The sequence below is a fragment of the Clarias gariepinus genome, chromosome 7 (genome assembly GCF_024256425.1).
Source record: "Clarias gariepinus isolate MV-2021 ecotype Netherlands chromosome 7, CGAR_prim_01v2, whole genome shotgun sequence".
NCBI classification, from domain to species: Eukaryota; Metazoa; Chordata; class Actinopteri; order Siluriformes; family Clariidae; genus Clarias; species Clarias gariepinus.
In genome coordinates this window covers 14,719,929-14,743,264 of record NC_071106.1, presented here as the reverse complement: position 1 = coordinate 14,743,264, position 23,336 = coordinate 14,719,929, and the positions used below count along the sequence as shown (strand labels likewise).

At 39.8% G+C, this 23,336-nt stretch overlaps 1 protein-coding gene across 2 annotated transcripts in view; it reads right to left on the bottom strand.

Annotated features, from left to right (window-relative positions):
• Positions 1-23,336, bottom strand: part of tspan9a (tetraspanin 9a) — a 245,092-nt gene that overhangs the window by 130,499 nt on the left and 91,257 nt on the right. The window contains exon 3 of one of the 2 annotated variants that reach the window (XM_053500909.1): positions 16,136-16,218. The exons of the other annotated variant lie outside the window; for it this stretch is intronic. The gene's annotated coding sequence lies outside the window, so the exon portion shown is untranslated. The remainder of the gene's footprint in view (positions 1-16,135; positions 16,219-23,336) is intronic. 2 annotated transcript variants of the gene reach the window in all.

Genomic DNA, 23,336 nt, shown 5'->3' with positions numbered 1-23,336 from the left:
CCATAGATGGATCAGCACTATCCGTCAGCACTGTTCAGCACTATCCGTCCAGGTCTTATTAATGTGTTGGACAAGTCCTAACCCAATTTCAGTAAGATTTTTTCCACAACATGGTTGTACAAGAAAGTTACTCACTGCATCAGTTAGAAATAAAAGATTTTTTCCTGAAAAATATTAACAACGTGAAGAATTGTCTAATCAAAGATTTTTAAGTATTTTTCAATTCAAATCCAAACGTGACTTTTTGGGGGGGACACGCAATGCAAAAAGATGCTGCAACACCTCAGTGATGATTTTGTGCCGGAATGCTATGCAAGGACACATCATTTTATAATATTAGCCTTGTACATTATACATATCTATCCAGTATTACCTAAAGTAAATAGCAGATGTGTTTTTCTTAGATTTTTTAGATGTTGAAGCAATTGAATGGCAACTGAATGATGCTGTGTGTGAAACCAAGTGACTTCCTTATTCATGTATGGATGCCATTTATAAATGTGTGATTTGTTATTATCAACAATGAACAAGGCCATCTGTTTAATTATACAAAGGACGCTCATATATATATATACACACATTTGCACACACTTCTTCCAACTGTGACTGTACTAGGAATCACATGGTTTAGGAATCAATATTTATAGTATTAGCTTTGTTTTTTTTTGGCTGATTGACAATACATAAAGTTACATAATTTACTTGTGCCTATTTGTTAGTGAGTTATGGTGTCAATGCTGTGATTTATTAAAAGTAACACATACTGAAGCCCAAAAGCTGTGGCTACATCCTACTGTTTTTGAATGCACTTTTAATTTTTTTTTGCAAAAATAATACACATGCAATTAATATTGTTATATTTAAAGCAGCAGAGAAGCAGGTAATTATCATTGGAGAATTTATGGCAAACTGATTTCAGTACTTAATTATGTAAAGAGCATGTCCTTTCAACTAGTTAGAAAAAGTGGTTTTGAGAACATTAAACATTTTATCTAACATCACGTCCTTAAACTATTTTATACTTACATAAATCACAAAGGAAAGCACGCATGCAAAAACTGATTAATCTTTTGCATGTAAACACATCTGAGCATCATAAGGGTCTTATAACATACATTATTTCTCTCTATGTCTAAACTATTAAAAAAAGAAAAAAAGCACTTGTATTGACAGAAGACTGTGAAAGTGGCAAATCCTGACAAGCTGAGATAAGGGGTGTGTATTGGACCCACAATCTGAGCAGATTTTTTAGTTGCCAGATATGAAGCTCACAGGCGTGATTGAGTTGTCCCATATGTTAGTGATTTTAAATATTGAATTAAATAAAAGAAAAATTCTTAGGCCTGGCCAAAATCTAAATACAGTCCTAGATATACATAGTGGCATTGGTGGTACACCCCTACTGTTTGTTACTGCATTTGCCGTTCGAGTTGAGTTTGTCTTAGCAGATTCATTGGGGTTTTTTAAATGGTAGATAAAAAGAGAGAGAGAGAGAGAAAGAAAGAGAGAGAGAATTGTGCGATTTTGAAGCAGCTTTAACATAAACCTTGGACAAACGTTCAATAAAGTCCAAAAGCATGTACTTAGATTGGCTGGTCGATGTTAAATACTCTAAGATTTCAGTTGATCACCATTAGCTTCAATTATAGCGCACTAGAAGATGGCCAGAAATCTTTTTTGACAGACTTTTTCGCAATTCGAGCCCTGGAATATCCCTGTGTCATCAGGGGGGAAAAAAATCCAGTAATGGGGTACTGTGATCAGCTGACTTTATTTTATTGTCATATAACGTTGCTGAGACAAGACCTGACCAACGGAAGCAAGCGCTAATCATGACACTGCCTCTATAGGCTTGTACAGTGGCCAAAAAAAAAAAAAAAATCCCTTGCTCTGGAATTAGATCAAATCATGGTTTAATCATATCCTGTGTGTTTTAAACAGCTTTACTAAGCACATCTGTATACTTTCTATACCACTTATCCTCTGTAGGGTCACCCACGAGCCTGAAAAAGGCACAAAGCAAATTATACCCTGGATGGGGTGCCAACCCATCGCAGACCACATTCACACACTTACATTTACACAAATAATACACTATTGGGAATCTGGAAGACTAGGAAAGGAAACTGATGTATGCATACAGCCCAGAGGCGAGACTCGCATCCCTAACTGTGGAAGTTTTGGAAGCCAACAGTGCTAACCTTTAAACCATTGTGCGACCTCACTAAAACACATCTTTCAGGTATTTCACATGATTTTGAGAACTTTATGAGATTTATTGCCTGTTGTGAGATCTCCACCTCCCCGAACCCTGTGTGATATTAAGTGCTGTTATACTGAATACCTGAGTTAATTATCAGTCTTTGCGCGTAGGCTTTAATTAACCACATTGTTAAGATATATCATAAAGGATGCCAGTTTTATATCTGGCAGTACTCATATTCATCTACACAATCATAACTGTCTTTATCGAGGATGTTATTTGGTGACCCACTGTAATTATTGCCCATTTCAAGCATGAATTCACGTTGCATATAACACTGGTGAAATGAGTAGAATCAGATTGCTTTAAGGCGGCTGTGTGATCATATTGTGTTTCTGAATGGTCCTACAATTCTGTACAGAACCGATCTGAGAAGAAATGACTAGTTATAATGATGATGTAGCCAGCAATATATGAGATATCTTATGATCCGGTTTGAATGACTAAGTGGCTTGCTGGGGAAATTGTGTTGTGGGCAAAATGTCAGCTGAGCCAATATGGGATTTTTTATTTTAGGCTGACCATCCAGCAAGTATATTTTTTCATTGATGCTGATAAAAATCCAGTATTATGGAAGAAGACCTGATCCATCAGGTCCATATGTTTCTTATGAAAACCATAATAAAATACTGAGGATTAATATTGTTGTAACATTACAGCTCCATCCCACACACACTCAAAAAAATGAACCTGGCTACCAGTTACATGTACTAAAATGTAATATGTGTTTTGTACATAATAATTTATAATAAGTTTCCAAGATAAACATGAATAAATGATGTTGTATTTACATGAAATTCAACAACTTAACATGTATTAGATTTAATCATGTTGAAATAAACCAAAGAGATCTTGTCACTATGAAAAGCGGAAATATCAGATCACATCGTGGGAAGAGAACACAGCGTGTTGTGAAGACAAGCGTTTGGCGGGCGTGTGGAAAACGTAAGCAGGAATTAATTCCCATCTTTCTAAATAGAAACGAAATACTGAACATAAATGTCACCTGCTGTTTAGCGATGTTTAGTCACGTTATTTTGGTTTAAGCTATTTCTTGTATTTTTAATCACACTTAAAATACCGACGGTTATATGCGCGTGCTTAATCTGCGGTTCGGTTCTGGTTTCGGTCTGTTCTCATGAGTTGTGAAGCGAGAGGAAGAAAGTATAAATATTGTTCATTTGATAAATTAGGTATCATGAATTTTAATTGAATCTATCTCTGTATTTTTTTTTACAGGAGTTTGTGAGTGAAAGTGTCCTGTCTGCATCTGACTTCAGGAGTTTCCTGACCAACCGTCTCTAACGGTCATTTTAAAAGTCATAACGAACAGTTATAAAGTACAAAACATTTCTGTTGGTGTTTAATTGTTTTTCTATGATTAATACTTTGTGGTCTTAAAATTTAAATTTACTTGAGTTGGATCAACTTACCTGTAATTTACAATTGAAAAATTTGTTGTACCAACGCTATTCATTTATGTTAACAGTATTAAATTATGTTGGACGCAGCTGTAGTAAATAAGTTATATGAACCTAATAAAATTAATTTGACTGAACCTTTTTGAGTGCAATATTCAAATACACAAATACTGATAAAAACGTGTTACTAATAAGTGTTCAATCTTATTTACAGTGATAAGTGTCAGTGTGGCTGATTTAGCTACACAAGCAAGCTGAGAGATTAGGAAGTTTGAAAACCCATTATAAATGGTCAGGAGCTGTGTTTTACCAACTTTTGTGCAAGGGTGTCCTGGAAAAACCAACCACTACAGAAACAGCAAAAGTATATATAGTACACACACACATACACACACACTACTGTACAATAGTTTGGGGTCACTTGCAAATTTCTTTGTTTTTGTTTAGTGATTTTTTTACATTCTACAACAATACTGGGTATTTCAAAACTATAAAATAACACATATGGAATTAGGTAATTACGTAACACCAACAAAAACAACAGTTAGTTGTTATTTTAAGGCACAGAGGTCAGTGACATGGTGCATTATCCTGCTGGAAGTAGCCATCAGAGGATGGGTACATGGTGGTCATAAAGGGATGGACATGGTCAGAAACAATGCTCAGGTAGCCCATGGCATTTAAATGATGCCCAATTGGCACTAAGGGGCCTAAAGTGTGCCTAGAAAACCTCCCCCACACCATTACACCACCACCACCAGCCTGCACAGTGGTAACAAGGCATGATGGATCCATGTTCTCACTCTGTTTACGCCAAATTCTGACTCTACCATTTGAATGTCTCAATAGAAATCGAGACTCATCAGACCAGGCAAAATTTTTTTAGTCTTCAACTGTCCAATTTTGGTAAGCTTGTGCAAATTGTAGCCTCTTTTTCCTATTTGTAGTGGAGATGAGTGGTATTCGGTGGGGTCTTCTGCTGTTGTAGCCCATCCGCCTCAAGGTTGTGCGTGTGGCTTCACTAATGCTTTGCTGCATACCTCAGTTGTAACGAGTAGTCTTTTCAGTCAAAGTTGCTCTTCTATTAGCTTGAATCAGGCGTCCCATTCTCCTCTGACCTCTAGCATCAACGAGGCATTTTCGTCCACAGGACTGCCGCATACTGGATGTTTTTCCCTTTTCACACCATTCTTTGTAAATATATATATATATATATATATATATATATATATATATATATATATATATAGAGAGAGAGAGAGAGAATTTTCTCAGCCAGGGACCATTCCTGTAGCTAATGCATCTAATGGTAAGAAAGAATTTAAGATGACATTGTAATGTCTTTACTTAAGTGCACATATATATATATATATATATATATATATATATATATATGCACGTATGTACAGTACAGTATTTTTGTTCGTGTGTGTGTCCTCATAACCCAAGTTGACCTACTGTAATGTTTTGTATGATGTGTTGTCTCTGCTCTTCTACAGTATGTGGACCATGGAGAACGGTCCAAATCCTAAGTCCCTTATCATGAGCCTCTGCTTCCAGGACGCATCCCGTCCTGTAATCATTCTATTCCCATAAGAGTTTTCCAGCTCAACAACACGTTTTTATCAGTATTTGTTTATTGGAATATTGTGTGGGATGGAGCTGTAATGTTACAACAATATTAATCCTCAGTATTGTATTATGGTTTTCATAAGAAACATATGGATCTGATGGATCAGGTCTTCTTCCATAAAACTGGATTTTCATCAGCATCAATGAAAAAATATACTTGCTGGATGGTCAGCCTAAATTAAAAAATCCCATATTGGCTCAGCTGACATTTTGCCCACAACACAATTTCCCCAACAAGCCACTTAGTCATTCAAAACGTCTCGGGTTACTTTGCTGTAACTCTGTTCCCTGCAAAAGCGGGAACAAAATGCTGCGCGAAAGTGCTATGGGAAACGTTTCGTCGTGACTGGTTGTGTGTGTCAAACACGCCAACATTTTTGCCATATATAACCTCGGTCAGGTGATGTCACTCAATAAATAGGCATGAACCGGAAGCATCCTCAGGTCATTTTTGTCTGAAGGATGTCCAGTCACGCATGCAGTGCGGCATTGGAGCGCAGCAGCTCGTTCCCGCTTTTTCAGGAAACAAGGTTACAGCAAAGTAATCCGAGACGTTCCCTTTCGAAAGCTACACCCGATGCTGCGCGAAAGAATACCCACACCGCAACTAATCAACTTGTGACGACAGCACGGACCTAGAGTGGGACCCAGAGTCAAGGACGAGGGTCTGAACCACATATAGAGGGGACGAAGCTCTCAGTGCGTGAAATCCCCCGGCACTTAGCCACCACTAAAGCGATAAAACTTATTTCCTGGCCTAGCTTGAACTCCTTTAGAGTGTTTAAAATGAATTTGACGCGCGCAGGAGACAGCTGTGGCCGCATTGCGGTCGTATCCCACATTACACTCAATGTCATACTTGGTGTAGGAAAGAGAACGCTTTCCCGTGGCGTTGAGACTCCATCCTAAAGAAAACGAGGTGAGCTAGGACAACATGTCGATGCCGAGGTGCTAGCTCCATAGAGAGGGTACGAAGCTCTTGGCGCATAACCCTTGTTGCCTCTCAGCTGCTGGAGGGAGTATTTCAGGGCCAGAAACAGAGTCATCGTTTCGAGGCAATTGTTGTGCCACGCGAGAAGATGACCTCTCCAGATCCCTTGGGCTGGACGGCCATCTAAGGCCGCACCCCAGCCTGTGAGGGAAAACGTCTGTCATTAGCAATCTGCGACGGCAACACAGACCTAGAGTGGGACCTAGAGTGAAAGACTGGGGTCTGAACCACATAAAAAGGGTACAAAGCTCTCGGCGCGTAACCCTTATTGTCTCTGGGGATTGTCCCTTGGATGAAATCCCTGGCAATTAGGCCACCACTAAAAGGTGCACAAATTTTGACACTTTGGCTAGGTGGGTGTGTTAGATGTTCGGCATCCTGAACATGTGAGGAAGGGACCAAACACCTAACATTTTGCTGGAGACCGCTGCTCCCTGAAACACCAGTGGTGGCGGAGATTGAACCACGGCCTCCTGCCAGTGCTCAGCTCTCAGTAGGTCAGTCTGGTATGCCTGCAAAGCCATTGTGTGCAGGACAGCACCAGGCCGACCCGTTGCCTAAAAAATCTCCTCTCACCAACGAAGATGTTAGTCTACACGCTTGGTGGGGAGTGTGGATTTTTCCTGGAACGATGAGCTCCCAGGAGAGAGATAGCCCGCAAGCGTCTCTTTGATCTGGGACATCATCATAAAGGACGGCGCTTTTATCAATGACACTGGAACAAATAGATGTCAATAGCACAAAAACACGGGATAAATGCTGTTTTCCTCTCACAGCCGGAGGCACAGAGAGAGCTGATTGGCCGAGCTCTCTCAGGGGAGAGGGATGAGGGGTATTTGCGCTCCCACATTAATCACGGCTCTACAGCCAATCAGGGGCATCTGTAAGCTCTCGCACGCGGAAGGAGCGGCTAGTGCTTTCCTCCGAGTGTGTTACTCCGCCCCTAATGGTGCGTGAGCAAGCAGTTGGAAAAAATGCGGTCGACTGACGTCACGTGGTTCGGAGAAAACACGGGATAGTCTTCGTCCTCCCGACTGAGTGGTAGTAGTAGCCTTAATGTGGGAGCCCCCACGGGATAAATACGGCTTATTCCATTAAAGAGTTAACTCATGGAGGTGGCCAGGAAGGGGAGGGGCCGTCATTGAGGCCTGTCGGCTGACCTTGAGCGCTTGGGGGATTTATTTTATTTATTTATTTTTAAGGCGAATCGAGGTGTATGCGTTAGACCGTGCGTTACCACCTCTAACAACAACTAACACACTGGCTCATTACTAGAGGAGCGCCCTAACGTGATAGTTTCCATCTCCATGGAAGCGAGAGAGAAAGTTCTTCCCCCTTCACAAGAAGCGCCGAAGCGCGTTTGAAACGTGGAAGGTAAAGGCTCATGATCCGGCAAGAGAGCGAGAGAAAAGGAAAATTCCGTCTTGTGCGCTTCCGCCAGATATTCACGCGAAGGATGCGTCACGGCCCTTTAATAGGGAGGGACTTTAATAGGGAGAAATCGCAATACCTACCTGCTCCCTCCAACCCGAGATAGAGTGCTCTTCCCCCAAACACTGAAAACAGAAAGCGAGGAGATCGCCTTCAGCGAGATATTCTTCTACACAGAGGGACGGACTCGTGTCTAAATCTGCCATCTTTCTGGTGAGTAATAAGACACTCCCTATTTTGCTTTTTTTTTTTTTTTAATGCTTGCACACACGCACACTCACAAAGCGGATCCTAAAGACGAAAAGATCTGAGGATGTTTCCGGTTCATGCCTATTTATGACATAACCTGGGAAATATTTTGGCGTGTTGGAAACACATGCTTCACACCCGGTCACGACGAAACGTTTCCCATAGCACTTTCGCGCAGCATCTAGTGTAGCTTTTGAAAGGGAACTTTGTTGCTGAGACACATGATTAAACAAAAGGAACCAATCTAACTATAACACATCACCCCAGGTCACACACACACAGCGGAGACAAGTGCATATAAACCTGTCACGTACTGTATTTTTGTCTTTGTTCAGAGACATTTACCTTGAATACATTTCAAATTAAATCAACCTAAGTGTGTGTTTAATTAAATACTCTACATTTGAAAAAAAAAATGCAAACAATTGTTAACCTTTTCACTGTCCTCCATACAGTATTTAGCTAGTTTGGTTAGCTAATTGAAGTTTGTTCACATTCAGTAAGGGTGTGGTGTATTTCAAATGGTGATGACTATTGTGTAAATCATTCAAGCACTTCAGGATGCCATCACCCTTATTTTCTCTTTAAAAAGAAAATACTAGGTGAATAGTTGCTGCAAAATCAAACCGTACCTCTCAGTCTACTGAATTGGGACTTAAAATAAGATGATCATGTCATTTCTGCCATGGCATCCCTGTCTTTTTGGCTGAATGCCACGAGTGCCAGGTGGAAAAAAGTAAAATCCAAAAGACATATTCAATGTCAAAAAGATAGCATGCAACCATCCTGTACTGAGAGGGGCAAAGAAAGAGAGAGAGAGTGAGAGAGAGAGCTCGATCAATGAGCTGTAGCAGTTCACACAAGGTAAATGGGCTGAAGTGATGAAAAGAAGGGCCCACTTCACTCATTCTTGGCAGACTGAAAAATGACAGCTTGCAGTGATTGGATATCTACTCCACACCACTGGACCTTTTCAGCTCCCATCAACCTTTTCTCTCCTTAACATGCCCTCCTTCCCTGCCAAAAAGCACATCTCCTTCCATCAGTCACTGATCCTTCACCCCCACCTCCGCACATTTAATCAAGCAATACAGTACCTCAGCAACTGCCTTTACCTTTTACTACCAAGTGGTCATGTCCTGAACAACACATGAACGGCTGTTTCATTCTCTTTGTAGGAAACTGAAGCGTATTGTCAATTCTCGTTTATGGGAAAAGCATTAAAAATATTCATCTCAGTATTATAATTAATAACGAGCTTGTGTGCTCGAATGAGCATGGATTTGCGTAGGCACTTGTGCACAGTTGGCCAGTAAAGCTCCAGAAAAAAACTGTCAGAAAAATGAAAGGCTATAAAACAATATTAGACATTGTAGACCTCGTTATCAATCTGGATACAAAAGCGTGTATTTAAATCTGTAATTAGAACAAATAGCATAAGCCATTCACTTACAGAAAACAAATGTGATGGTTAAGCTGTATTACAGGAAGAGTTAGCACATCACGCTTACAGTATGAGGTATTGTTTCATTTCTACACTTCTCATTTTGTTGTTTCAAGTTTTGTGAGCTTTACCTTTTCAAATAATTCAAATACAAAAAAAAGTCAGCAGGGTGGTGTGTTCCTGAATCTAAATGCGATTGGGATTTATAAACATACAATATGCATGTGAAAGAGCTTTTTTTTATTTTAAAATAACTTTTGTAAAGCTAAACATATTGGTAAACATCATTTTTATTTGATCATTTGTGCTGTTATGGTACATTTAATTAGTTAGATATTGCAGCTTAAATTACAATCGTAATGTCAAAATGACCGCAATGTAATGTTTTTTTTTAAACAAATTGTGTAAAGTGAGTTTAAAGATGGTCAGAAATGCCAGGAATTCTTAAAGAGGTTTTGTTTCATTGACAAAATCATTACATTTAATTTAATTGATAAATTATTCTAATTTTATACTCTTTTCTTGATCTATTCTCTTTACAGTACATACTGTAATACTATTTTCTTTCAAAATAAATGTCATTAAAACATTTGCATTTTTTAACATTAACCAAGTAGGTAGCTTGGCGAGGCCGGTTCACAAGCTTGATTCCTGCCTGAGTGTGTGCAGTTTGCATGTTCTCCCTGTGGTTTTTTCCTCCAGGTACTACAGTTTCCACCAACGCTCCAAAGACATGCAGAGTAGGTTAACTAGTGTTTACAAATTCTCAGTATTGTATGAGTAAATGCAGGAATGTATGTGTGCTTGTATACAAGCCTCGTGCCCTGAGGCCTATGAGATTGGCTGCAGGCATCCCATGACCATAAACTAAATTAAAAATACAGTGGAACCTCGGATTACAAGTAATGCAGTTTACGAGTGTTTCGCAAGACAAGCAAAGATTTTTAATAAATTTTGACTTGAAAAACAAGCATTGTCTTGGCTTACGAGCATCGAGTATCATGTATCACGCATGCGCTTCTTGTTTTTCACGCTGAGCATCACGTGATCACAAATGACCCAACGGTTTTTCTCTCTCTTGCACTCCAGAATAGTAGGTAATCGTTTCCCCTGCTGGGTCTTAGTGCGCGTCTCTTACTGGTATAATCAACATCTGTGCACACGTGTACTGATCCCTTTCAAAAGCTACACTCGATGCTGCGTGAAAACACTATAGAAACATCTTTTTGTGTTGCTGGTTGTGAAGCATGTGTATATCAAACACGCCAAATTTTTGGCTTATATAACCTAGGTCAGGTAACGTAATCTGATGAAGTGCACCTGCAGGTTATAAATATAAATAGGGTTTTTTTTGTCTTCAGGACTGCATTGTGTTTGCGTGTGTCTGCAAGCAAGTTTTAAAGTGTTAACTCACCGATATGGCGGAGTTTGTTAGGAGATCCATACCTCTACATAATAGATGACTCTTTCGGAGCGTGATCTCCACACATTTTTGTTTTGAGCGCTTCGCACACGGCTTGCATTCTTTAAAGAGAAATCGCGAGCCATGGCGCATTCCTGGGGTTAAACAGTGCATCTGCCAGACGTGCACGAGACGGAATTCCCCCTTTCTCTCGTGCTCTGCCGGATCAGGATGTTTTTCTGTCCCCTTAAGCGTGAATCGGCGCTTTTTGTAAATGGGCAAGAGAAACATAATCTCTTGCTTCCGCAGATACGTAGTTACTGCAAGGAAGTAATGTATGCGTTTTGCATATCATCCGGCTGCCAATGCGGGATTACACCAAGCGCTCAGAATTAGACGACAGGTTTCTGTCGGGTGGCTGGGGGGCGGAGCCTCAGTGACTGCCCTCTTTTCCCTTTTTCTTGGCGACCTTCATGACGAGTTAACTCTTTCATGAAATAAGCCTTATTCATCCCGTGTGTTTTTGTGCCATCAACTTCGATTTATCCGAATATTACTGATGAGAAGGCATGGGGTTATACTGTACGATGATGCGCCAGATAGAAGAGACGCTTGCGGGCTATCTGTCTCCTGGGACATTATCCTCCCTGAAAAGCCAACACTTTCTTTCAAGCCGTGTAGACTTATATCTTCACTGGGGGGAAAAGATTTTCAGGCTACAGGTCAAGCTGGTGCTGCACTGCACACCATGGCGGTTTTGCAGGCTTTCCAGGCTGACCTGCTGAAAGACTTAAGCACTGACAAGGCTCTTGATAATAGGGCGTTCTTGGAATTACGCCAAGCCACAGACTTTTGCCCCTTCGAGAGAAACTGGCAGCGTGGAAGCTACTGCCAAGTATATCTCCTTGGGTATTAAGGACTGTAGAGAGAGGCTACAGGATTCAATCCTCACATCGCCCTTCGTGTTTCAATGGCGTGGTCTCCACTTCCGTGAAACCGGAAAGGGCGCATCTGCTGACTCGGAAGTTATAGAAGTTGCTGGGAAAAGGGGCCATAGAACATGTTCCCTACCAGACAGAGAGTCAGGCTACTACAGTCTGTATTTCTTGGTTCTTAAGAAAAATTGGAACAGGTGGCTGCATCCAATTTTAGATCTTTGCGGGGTAAACCGGTATCTGAAAAAAATACAGGTTCAAAATTTTGACTGTCAAAGTAATTGTTTCTCAAATCCAACCAAGGAATTGGTTTGTGACAATCGATTTGAAGGATGCATACTTTTATATGGAAATATTGCCACAACACAGGAAGTTCCTGAGGTTCCCCTTCCGGAGCGAAGCTTACCAGTATCGGGTTCTTCCATTTGGTCTAGCTCGCTCACCCCGCACATACACAAAATGCATGGATGTAGTTCTGGCTCCTTTATGACTCCAGGGCATTCGTATTTTGAATAACAGACAACTGGCTGATTCTGGCCCAGTTTCGGGATTTCGTCCTAGCTCATCTTCGTTCCTTGGGATTGAGACTTAACGCCATGAAAAGTGTGCTCTTTCCTGTTCAGAGGACAACATATTTGGGTGTCATATGAGATTCGATCGCAATGCGGGCACAGCTGTCTCCCGCTCGTGTCGAATCCATTCTCAACACCCTCAAGGAAATCAAGCTAGACCAGAAAGTGACTGTTCATCACTTTCAGAAAACCTTAGGTCTCATTGCAGCTGAATCCACGGTGATACCTTTTGGCCTTCTGCACATGAGAGCGTTTCAGTTGTGGCTAAGAACCAGGGAATTTCACTCTAGGGCCAACCTAGCGCACCAGGTTCTGCTTTGGGCACAGGACAAGTTCCTGTTTCTCAGGGCGATTTACATTCCTGGGCATATACAGTAAATGTGGGAGCAGATTGCTGTCCAGACAAGCTGTGACACACAGGGAAATCTGGGAGAGATTTCATGTAGCAGAGGTGGACCTCTTTGCCTCACAAGAAACAGCACAATATCCCTTTTACTACTCTTTGACTCTTCCAGCTCCCCTGAGTCTGGACGCCATGGCCCATAAGTGGCTCAGCTTACGCCTTCATGCGTTTCCCCTAATAGGTCTCTAAAACTCCTTCCACTAGGAAAACTTATGCCCTCAAATTGGGTGTATTTGAAAGTTGGTGCATGGCAAAACATGTACAGTAGACCCAGTCCACTGCCGAATGGTTTCAGTGCTGGAGTTTCTGCAAGAAAAGTTGTCCTCGGGCTTATGCCCTACTACTCTCAGAACATACGTAGCCGCTATTTCGGCTTGTCATGTCCTGACGACGGGGTTTCTGTGGGAGAGCACCCTTTAGTTGCCCATTTTATTCGTGGAGCTACTGTAAACGCCCACCAGATCGATGGTCCCTTCTTGGGACTTAGCTATTGTGCTCGAAAATCTGATAAACACCCCTTTCAAACCACTAAAGTCAGTGCCCGCCAGGCTTCTGACTCTCGAGATGTTTTTTCTTACGGCCTTGAAAAGAATTGGAGATCTGCAGGGTTTGTCAGTCTCAAAATCAAAAGTTCAATTCTCAACCATGCACCCAGTTGTTCTCAACGCATTCTGTCCTCCCCCTTTTATAGCTCCGGAGCATAAAAGACTTCACTTACTGTGTCCAGTACGAGCCCTTCACTAGCCAGTGGCGTAAGTCCGAGCAGCTTTTCATATGCTAGGGGGGCCGCAACCGGGGGGGGCGGCCACCACTAGACAAACGCTGTCACATTGGGTGAGAGATCCTATTGCCCTAGCCTATGAGGCGCGTGGTCACACTTCACCTCTAGGAATCATGTCTCATTCGACCAGGGGGATTGCCTCATCTTTTGCGCTGGCAATTCCCCTTGCAGCGAGTCAGTGATGCGGCAGGTTGGTCCTCTCTGCACACATTTTTTCGATTTTATAGTTTAGATGTTCATGCTACTCCAGGCTCACAGGTCCCCGAGTCAGCCTCCCAGAGCTAGGTCTGAGACCTCCTTGGCTATTGTGCGCACACGCAACATAACCCTGGGGGTCCAGACACTTGCAGTGCGGCGGCGTTGGTATTCTCGTTCCCAGAGCGTTTTTACGCAGCATCAAGTGTAGCTTTTGAAAGGGAATGTTTCGGGTTACTTTGCTGTTACCATGTTCCCTGAAAAAGCGGGAACGAGATGCTGCGCTCCCATGCCGCACTGCTTGCGCACTGGACGTCCCTTCAGACAAAACTGATCTGAGGAATGTTTCCGGTTTACTCCTATTTATAACCTGCAAGTGCACTTTATCAAATTACGTCACCTGACCGAGGTTATATAAGCCAAAAATTTGGCGTGTTTGATACACGTGTTTGGGTTCATTTGTTTGTTTGTTTTACTTTACAGCAGTGATTCTGTTAGTTTGCGCTCACACGAGTGTCATTAGCGATGTTTCTTGCTAATTTTTTGGACAAAACAGTGTTGCGGGAGAGAGAGGTTGATTTATGACAGCTGTTTACAGAAGTGTTAGTCCAGTGCGGGAGATGCATTGTGGGTAATGCAGTCCGGTGTGTGTGAACGCGAATGCGAGATGTAAGCTAGGATATACATTAGAGCCTGTGTTTTTTGTCCTTCAGTAGTTTTGTTAGTTGGATCTAAGTGCAGGATCCACTCGAAAGTTTGTACTAAAGCCCGACAATGCAGCAAATAAAAGAATAGGCATGCATCGACCAGCTTGTCCATCTCATCATTACATGAGCATGAATTACCGGGCTGTTATGCTGTCATTACATAAAAATAACGCGGAGAAGCTTAAATAATTTAGATGTGAACAACAGTATTTCTGTTAATGTGTGTGTGTTTAATTCGAACGAGAGGAGAAAGTTTTACTGTGTAAGATGAGAAGGGGGAGACAGGAGGGGCTGAAAGCAAAAAGCAAGAGTCTCCACTTATTCTAGCCTCACACACACATATACGCAGCGCCTGCGCGCCCAAATAGAAACACTTATCTGTCGGGATTTATTTTTACTCTTTTAAAAGGTAAAGTGCAGGTTAATTTGCTTTATTCTTACTTTATATTTTGTATTAATTATTTTTATGTATTTCTTTATTTGGGCGAATAATTTAGGTTTTCATTATTTCTTATGGGAAATTTAATTTCGTTTATGAGTGTTTTAGAATACGAGCCTGCTTCCGGAACGAATTATGCTTGTAATCCGAGGTTCCACTGTACTGTTAAAAACAGTTAATTAGGCCAAGCTACCAAAAATAACATTTGTTAGTTTTTGCATGCGGATATTATTTATTGCTTATTTTTTCTGAAAGGGTGCCAATAACTCTGAAGTGGCTTGTGTAATTGCATTATATTCCTGGACAGCTGAGCGCTCTTCAGTCTACTCAGATTGGTCTTTCAACATTAGAGGCATCAGAAGAAATGGAAGAACATCATTGAGCTTCTTGAAATGCAGAAAAGCATGCTGCGAGCAGCAGTAGCTGAATGAGGCCGGGGAAGAGCTTGCTGTGCCTTTTAGAAACCTCCATCTTATACCAGCGCACACGGTCTCCCGAAAGATCGTGCAGCGGGCCTGAGGCGCATCATTTATTTAGTATCTATGCTCAGGCGAGCCAAAACCCACCAGACAAAAAGCAGCAGAATTTACATGCAGCATCTTCTGTCTCACGGTGCTCTGCTTAAGGATTTATGTAATAAAGAGAACAGGCACAAGACTCTCAATCACGGTGAACAATAGTTTAAAACAGCAGGGGAATACGCTAGTGGAGTGAAGGCACCTACTGGCTGATCGCCATTGTGAAAGGATGTGTCGTAGAACAGCACAGAGGGTAATGAAACATCTGCATTCGTCCTCGCGAAAAACCAACCAACTTAACAGACTGATGTGACCCGCGACAGGTTGTAGAGACAGTTTCATTTGAGTGAGTGAGTTATTTATTTATTTGTTCGTGATGACTATAAAAATGGTGAGCGCAATGGAGTGGCGTGTGGAGAAGCAGCGTTGAGAGAGTGATGAAAGATCAGAATGTTTCGCTGCAGATGCAGAAAATGAGAGCCATCAAATGCAGGCGGAATCATCCATCTCCAGCTCACCTCATCAGTTTGCCTGAGTTCACTCCTCTGCACAGCAGGATGGAGCAAGTGAGTCTGGAGCAAACTAAAAAAAAACAAAAAAAACCCCTGACTTCACGTCTGCAGAGAAAAAGCGGGACCTGGTTCGGCTTTGAAAGAGAGAAGAAAAAAAGGCTAAACAAGGCTAAAGCACTACTTATCTGCCCATTAATAATGAGACAATTGTGCTTTCTTTACACTACGATTCTGTTTTACCTTCTGTTCACGCTAATGGGCCTCTAGCCAAGGATCAAACTCTTATTGTTACTCCGTCTTCAGGATTCACTCAGCTGCTTCGCCTAAGAAAAGCAAAGAAGCAAAAAAAAATCAATTTCGCCTTTAAAAGCAATGACTTTTAATTGTCTTTGTCCTGAACAGATAAAATTGTGCATTGGTGTAACTGAAAACATTTGTCTTCCTTACTATCTCACTCTCCTTGTGCGTGCACGTGCGTGTGTGTGCGTATGCCAGCTTTCAAGGCATCACCTCTGACACCTTACTAAGGCTTTGGTTTGATTCTGTGCAAGATGCATTCTCCCTCGCTCTAAGGTGTACCACCTGAGGCAAACCTGAGAATGAGATTGTAATGCGACTCATTACGCAATATATTACCAAGCATAATGATTTTTCCAAATACGGAGCAGAAAATTGTCGCAAATCAGCACGCAATTAAATGTTGGTAATCAGTGCATTTAGAACAATCTTATTAAAATTACAAAGCAATTACAGCATGAGGCAGGAATGTCAGGCTGAGATCAATTAAATTCTTTAAGTAATGAAATGTCTCAGTGCAGGGTAAATAGTGCAGCTTAAAATGAATGACCTATCAGTACTGACGAACTGAGTGGGAAGAGAGGCGAGAGAGTGAACAATGTGTTGCCTTCGACTAGATGGATTAGACTTCTGAGAACTCGGTTCTCTCTCTCTCTCTCTCTCTGGTACGGTCAATACAAAGTGAATAGAGGAAAATGAGACTGTGGAAATGGAGAGACAGATTTACTCGAATGCAGTGGACACAAATAAATACTTTGAGGTGTACTACAATGACCATTGTTAAAAGCGATATTCAAACAAAATTAAATTGAATTGAATTAATGAGATCTGGGGTGAAATCAGCATTCCAGTTCATTGCAAAAGTGCCCAAGATAAGATCAGGGCTCTGTCCAGGTTACGCAAGTTCCTCCATTCCAACCTTAGCAAACCGAATCTTCATGCAGCTTGCTTTGTGCACAGGGGCATTGTCATGCTGAAACATCTTTAGAAGTTGTAAGCTTTTGTAATATGATTTGAACTTTCCCATGTCTCTAAGCTTGTAAAATAAAACCCCTCAGTGTGCTGATTTCTTACATGGTAACAATTCAGACAAATTTACATAAAAACAGCTTGCATCTGCTGGGAGTCTTTTGTTGCGAATGTATTTTCTATCATGTGTCTGTCTCCGGATTCCTCTATGATTTACATGTTATACAGTAGACCGTTTCTTTTGAGGTATAGGACGTACGTAACATGGGGCACTTGTTAAATGCATAAATGTGCTCTGTTTGCAAATAATAGTGTAGGGCTTTAGATATCATGTATGCGAGTGTGAATGTGAGGTCCATCTCTAGCAGGTAAGTGATAGAAGTGGGGCTGACAAAACAAGCAATAATTCTTCTTCTTTGCAGAGGTAAAACAGTAATCTTGTTTTACAGTAAGTGAAGGGAAATTGTAAAACTACATTATGCAGGAACATCCTACACAGTTGTACCACAGTTGTTTCTAGTTCTAAGGTTGTGGCACCAGTTTGGGGAAGGTTTTCATATGACCGGAGACCTGGTCAAGTATTCAAGTTTCGGAAATATAATATAAAAAATGTAAAAAGGATTTTAATTAAAAGTCTGTGGTGCCTACTGGTATACAACAAGATAACAATAAAAAATGTTTTTCGATTACAAAACAACAACAACAAAAAAAAACATTGCTCGTATCAGGTTATGTGATCAACTGCAATTATAATTAACTTATCGTTTGGATTCACCATGTAATTAAAAAAAAAAAACTGTTTATAATATCTACTAAAATATACAGCAAGCACTTGTTTAAATCTAGCACTTGTATTTAATCTGTTGAATAAAAGACCACCTCAGTGAGTGAGGTCTATGCCAGGAATAACTGTTAATTATCTGGCAGGATCACTTAATGGAAAACTATTAGCAGCAGAGCCCAGCTACTGTAAATGAAAATGACTAAAATAAGTCAGCATCTTTGTTTTTTTTTCTTTTAAAGCCTATTTGTTTCAGCAGCTACCAAGCCGGAATATTTTTAGGTCAAGTGCTTTGGAAGTGTGTTGGGGGTTCACTGCATCTGTCGACAGCAAGATCGAGAGCTCTTTTTCCAGCAGCTCGAGCTCAATGCGCTGGCAGTATGGTGCTGTCTAAGCACTTTCACCATCATTATTACTGTCACTTAGTTGGCCACAAGTGACCCGACTGAATTACTTGAAATCCACTAGCTTAGAACATTTTAAATATTTAAGTAAAACACTTGAATTTATGCAAGATTAGGGGAGCACTTAAGTGCTTCGCAGTAAATGTCTTAATCACAAGTCTTAGTTAAGTGCATCGGGGTTTTATAGCAACACGTTTGTTGTGCAAGTGTACACCTGTGTGTGCTTTAGAGAAAAAAATCCCAAGAGCTTAACAGCTTCAGAAATACTACCACCAGCCCATCTGGCAGTGCCAACAAGGCCACAGTCATTCAAACGACATATTCCCCCAATCTAGTGTTTAATGTAAACATTTAATAAAGCTTTTGACCTGTATTTGAATGTTTTTATCATGGATAAGATAAAAAAAAAAGAAAGAAAAAGAAACATTATATCACGTTTAGGTTTTCTAAAGCGCAGGTTTAAAACTCAACTATATAAACTGTGGCCATTTACATCTTGGTAGAAGCTGATCCCGCCTAAACCCCAGTTATTTCAGAAAGAGCAAACAGACAGAACGAATGGAGTCTGGCTTTTGCTTGGAACATGCTTACGCACCTCAGTTACCACAAGCTAGAAACTTTAGCTTTGGCTTAGCTAAAATGCTAAGATGGCTGAAATTTACAGTATTTGCATTTGACTGAACTCATTCATAACCTACACGTCATTCCCCATGTTTCTTGTGGTAAGTTAAACTAAATATGAATACATGTAGTCATTCGACACCTACACTGCAGTCACTTTAATCGTCTAACTCCACTAATTATGCATAATTTTACACATAAAAATAACCACTGAACAGTTGTCATGAATGTAAGACCAAAACTGTTTTTTTCTTCTACCAGGCTGCAAACACGTTCATTTCTCATGTAAAGTTGGACCTTTTAACATTGGGGTCTGTTTTTAAGAACTAGAGGTTGAGCCCTAAAAATCCTGGACTGCACTAATGCCACATGATGAGCGGATAACTGTGAAGAAAAGGTCTTCCTAATAAAGTGGTCTGTGAATGTATGCATTGTCACATTGTGACTTTTAAACATTTGTTTTTCTATGGCACCTGATGTGAAGAAGTGGAACTATCTAATCTTTGGCTTCAATCTTAGAATTAAATATTCTATATATTTAAAAGGAACCTTTTTTTTTAAGCTTTTCCAAAGCCAGCCCTCGTTAAAATGTCTACATACACTGACCCACTTCTTTTAACAGATTTATGCTCAAGGTGAAAGTTAGGTTGAAATCAGACATTTAATTTGCATATACTAAACGAAACATTATAGCATACATGTTATATGTATGTTTGGTTGCCTCAGATCATGAAGTGTTGCTTTATTTGTGCTAGATCAATAAAATTAATAAATGAAGAGGTACTGTGCTAACATGGCTGATATAATTCCCAAGATCCTAAGCATCCTGGGATGTGGTCTAACATCCTGAGCCTTTATTGCACTCCTAAAGCCAACAGTGCCCCAGTTTTTAATTCAATGTTCTATAAGCCTATAGATATGTTGCTATACAAAAAGCAAAGACCACAGGATTAAGTTATCCAGGACATTAACTATAAGTGAAAATATTTGATATACATGTAATAAATATGTCATGTGTAAAATTTAAAATCCTCTCATTTAATTCTCTGCTTTTTTTTTTTGTTTAAAAACATAAAAACATATTTATAAAAAATAAATCTAACTTTAGATTAACAATTAGCAGCAATAACTTAATATTAATAATAATTTCCTGTATGCCTTTATTAGCCTTGCAGGGTATTTTCCAGGGTATTTTTGGTTCACTTCATTGAGGATTTTGGGTGTGCGCATATGCACAGCTCTCTTAAGGTCACATTACAGCATTTCAGTTGTGTTGAGGTCTGGACTTTGACTTGGCAATTCCAAAATCTTGATTCTTCTCTATTTTGTCATTAGATGTAGATTAACTAGTGTGCTTAGATTATTGTCCTGTTGCCTGTTACATTTTCCTTTAGAATAATTCGGTATATACTGTAGAGTAGTTCTTTGCCGAAACAAGGGCTAAAATGTGCCCTAACAGTCACTGTTTATGCTAAAATGGTGTTTGGTTTTCCCCAAATATGGTGCTGTGCACTAAGGCCAAACAACTCCTCTTTGGTCTTATCTGTCCAGAAGTTCCAGGAGCCTTATGCTTTGGCCAGATGCAGTTTTGTAAACCTCAGTCGTGCTTACGACTTTTTTTTTTTTTTTACATTGCACTGTCTGACTTTTGATGGAAGTGCTGGGATGAGTGTCTTGAGAACTTTCCAATAGTAAATAATCTTCCTTACTACAAAAGGAAGAACTTAAAATTGTTTGGAAATGGCTTTATAACCTTTTCCAGATTAATGTACAGCAACAATTGCTTCTTTAAGACCATTACCTATGTCTTTCCCTCTTGACATTGTGTTAACACACACTTGAATGCTCCAGACCAACAAAAATGCAAAACCTTCTGCTTTTATAGAGGACTGCACACCTGCTGATGATTAGTTAATCTAGGGCAGCAACTGGCCGCAAATTACCCTTTTAAATCCTGTGGGTACTTAGTATTGCCCCAATTTTTTTATTATTTTTTTTTATTTTGGATTAATTTTTTGTTAAATAAATAATGGCAAGGTGAAAAAAGTTACATGTTATTCTTTGTCTAAGGTTGTAGTTGCCTTATACTAAGACCTTTTACAATCAGATTATTTTAATTGTATTTTGTTTCATTTTTTGCACAAAAACTCGTAGAATTAATGACTGTAAAGTCTGTTAACGCTTATACAAAGCACAAGTACAGAAAAAGTATAGCAACTTTATTGTATCAAATAACACATTTTTCTTTTCATCTTGATTGTCAATGAAGATGTTTTAGTGGTCATATTTTTTCCCACAGTTTAAAAATATTAATCATATGTTAAATTGACGTTTTAAGTTTTGAAATTGAGTCTGGCAAAATTGTTGCAGGGCATTTAAAAAAAAAAAACAACACCCCAAGTTGCACAGCATTTTAATGTGGGTTAGATACTTTCAGTAGTTTGTAATATTTCGAAACATGTAGGAAATATAGCTGCTTAAAACAAATTAGACAGAAAACATTAAAGCTGCTGAATGAAACTAAATCAAAATCGCAATTTAACAATCTCCTAAAACTTAAATAATTTCCTTAAAGACCACTGGCAATTAGGAAACCTTTTAGTAAGACTTACTATTACAGAAACATAATTAAACACACTAACATTTTATGTAAAAACAGATAACAACCCTCACACACATTGCTCTACAAATTAAACAGGAATGCTGGACTTTGTGAGTATTATATAGATGTCAAGGCTATTGCACAGCTGAATTATCTCAGCATTTGTGGCTGAGTTGCAATTTATCTGCGAGGTGCTATGCTTTACATTTTGATGAACGCATCACTGTGAGACACTAGATACATTTTAAGGACAGTGAAGCCCAGTGCTACCCGCTGAATGTGCAATGTGGAGATTAGTCTGGTGGAAATGTTATTCGTATAAATATAATGCTGTTTATCAGCACAGAGTCAGGCAGAACATACGTGTTAAAATATTATAGGGAAAAAAGAGATGAGTTCAGTTAACTCAAAGAGGTTGAACAAGGATGGCTTTGCAAACCAAGGGACAGAGGTTGTGAGGATATGAAAAGTGAGTAACACCAACCAAAGCGAACTCACATGAATGAAGAGTAAGTCTGTTTTTACTATTTCATGACATGCCAATGTGCACTTAGAGAGTAAATTAAACTGGCACTTAAGGGCAAGGAAAAGTAAACAAATCACAATGACATGCCTAGAAGTGGGAATCTTTGGGCAGACTATGAATAAACGTGAATTTAAGTCAGGATGTGACAGGGCAATTAGAAAACAATTTTCAATGCATCTTAAAGCATTCTGATTCTATACATAATGGCTGTTTTTAAAGTACAGTATGAAGTGAATTTTGTAAAAGCCTAGGGGTCTAAGAGCAGTGGAACGGCATCACATTCTCCATTCAGCAGGAAAAGCAGAAACCCACAGCTCACTTTCTTACTCATGCTTCGACATTTCACTAACCAACCAAGCTGGATGTCACACAGACATATATCAGATGCATGAACAAGCTAAACACAGAAACACAACACATAAAAGCACAAGGCAAAATCTGAAGGCAAGGGCAAACCCTGGGAACTAGAAAAAGTAAAAACCGGGAGATCAATTTCTAGAACAAATGCTACAATATACTGGAGCTTTTCCGCAAATCATTATCTATATTCCAGACAAAGGTCAAAGAGACTGTATATAGAGAAATCCATAATCGTTTGTCGAATTAGACAGAGGTCAGAACACACTAGAAATAAGGGAATTAAAAATAAGCTGAAACTAAAGATCATTTAGGCTAATTAATAAAGGGATTATCTCAAAACACCTGACCACAACCAGTGAAACACCCTAAATTGCAAGGCAGTGCTAGAGACAGGGGTAAATTCAAAACAATGACACATGTCAATGTGAACCAACAAGCAGATGGAGAGAAAGCTAAATAACCAAGTGCTTACTTGTGCTTTGCACTTAAAGGAAAAATCTGTGACATTTAACTTACAAATTATTATTATAATTATAATTATTATTTTTAAAAATAGTCTTATTAGAGATTTGGTTGTAGAGAACATTTTGAGAACTGTATTGTTTACTTACTAAATATATTTTATTTAGATGTGATTGCTCAAGAGGACACAGTATGTGTCTGGAGATGGTCATTTTAAAACTTGGCAGTGGATAGTTGTAAAAATGAGAAAAATTCTACTCCCAAAAGCTTCTAAAACCAAATCCAATTTCCTGTCATTTGTGTGCTTAAAATCCAGCAAAGTGAGGAAGCGAGAGAGAGGGTTATCACATGCTTCCTTAGAGGAATGTGAAGCCAGCCGACCACATCTTTTCAAACTGCTGTTCATGCAACATCAGGGG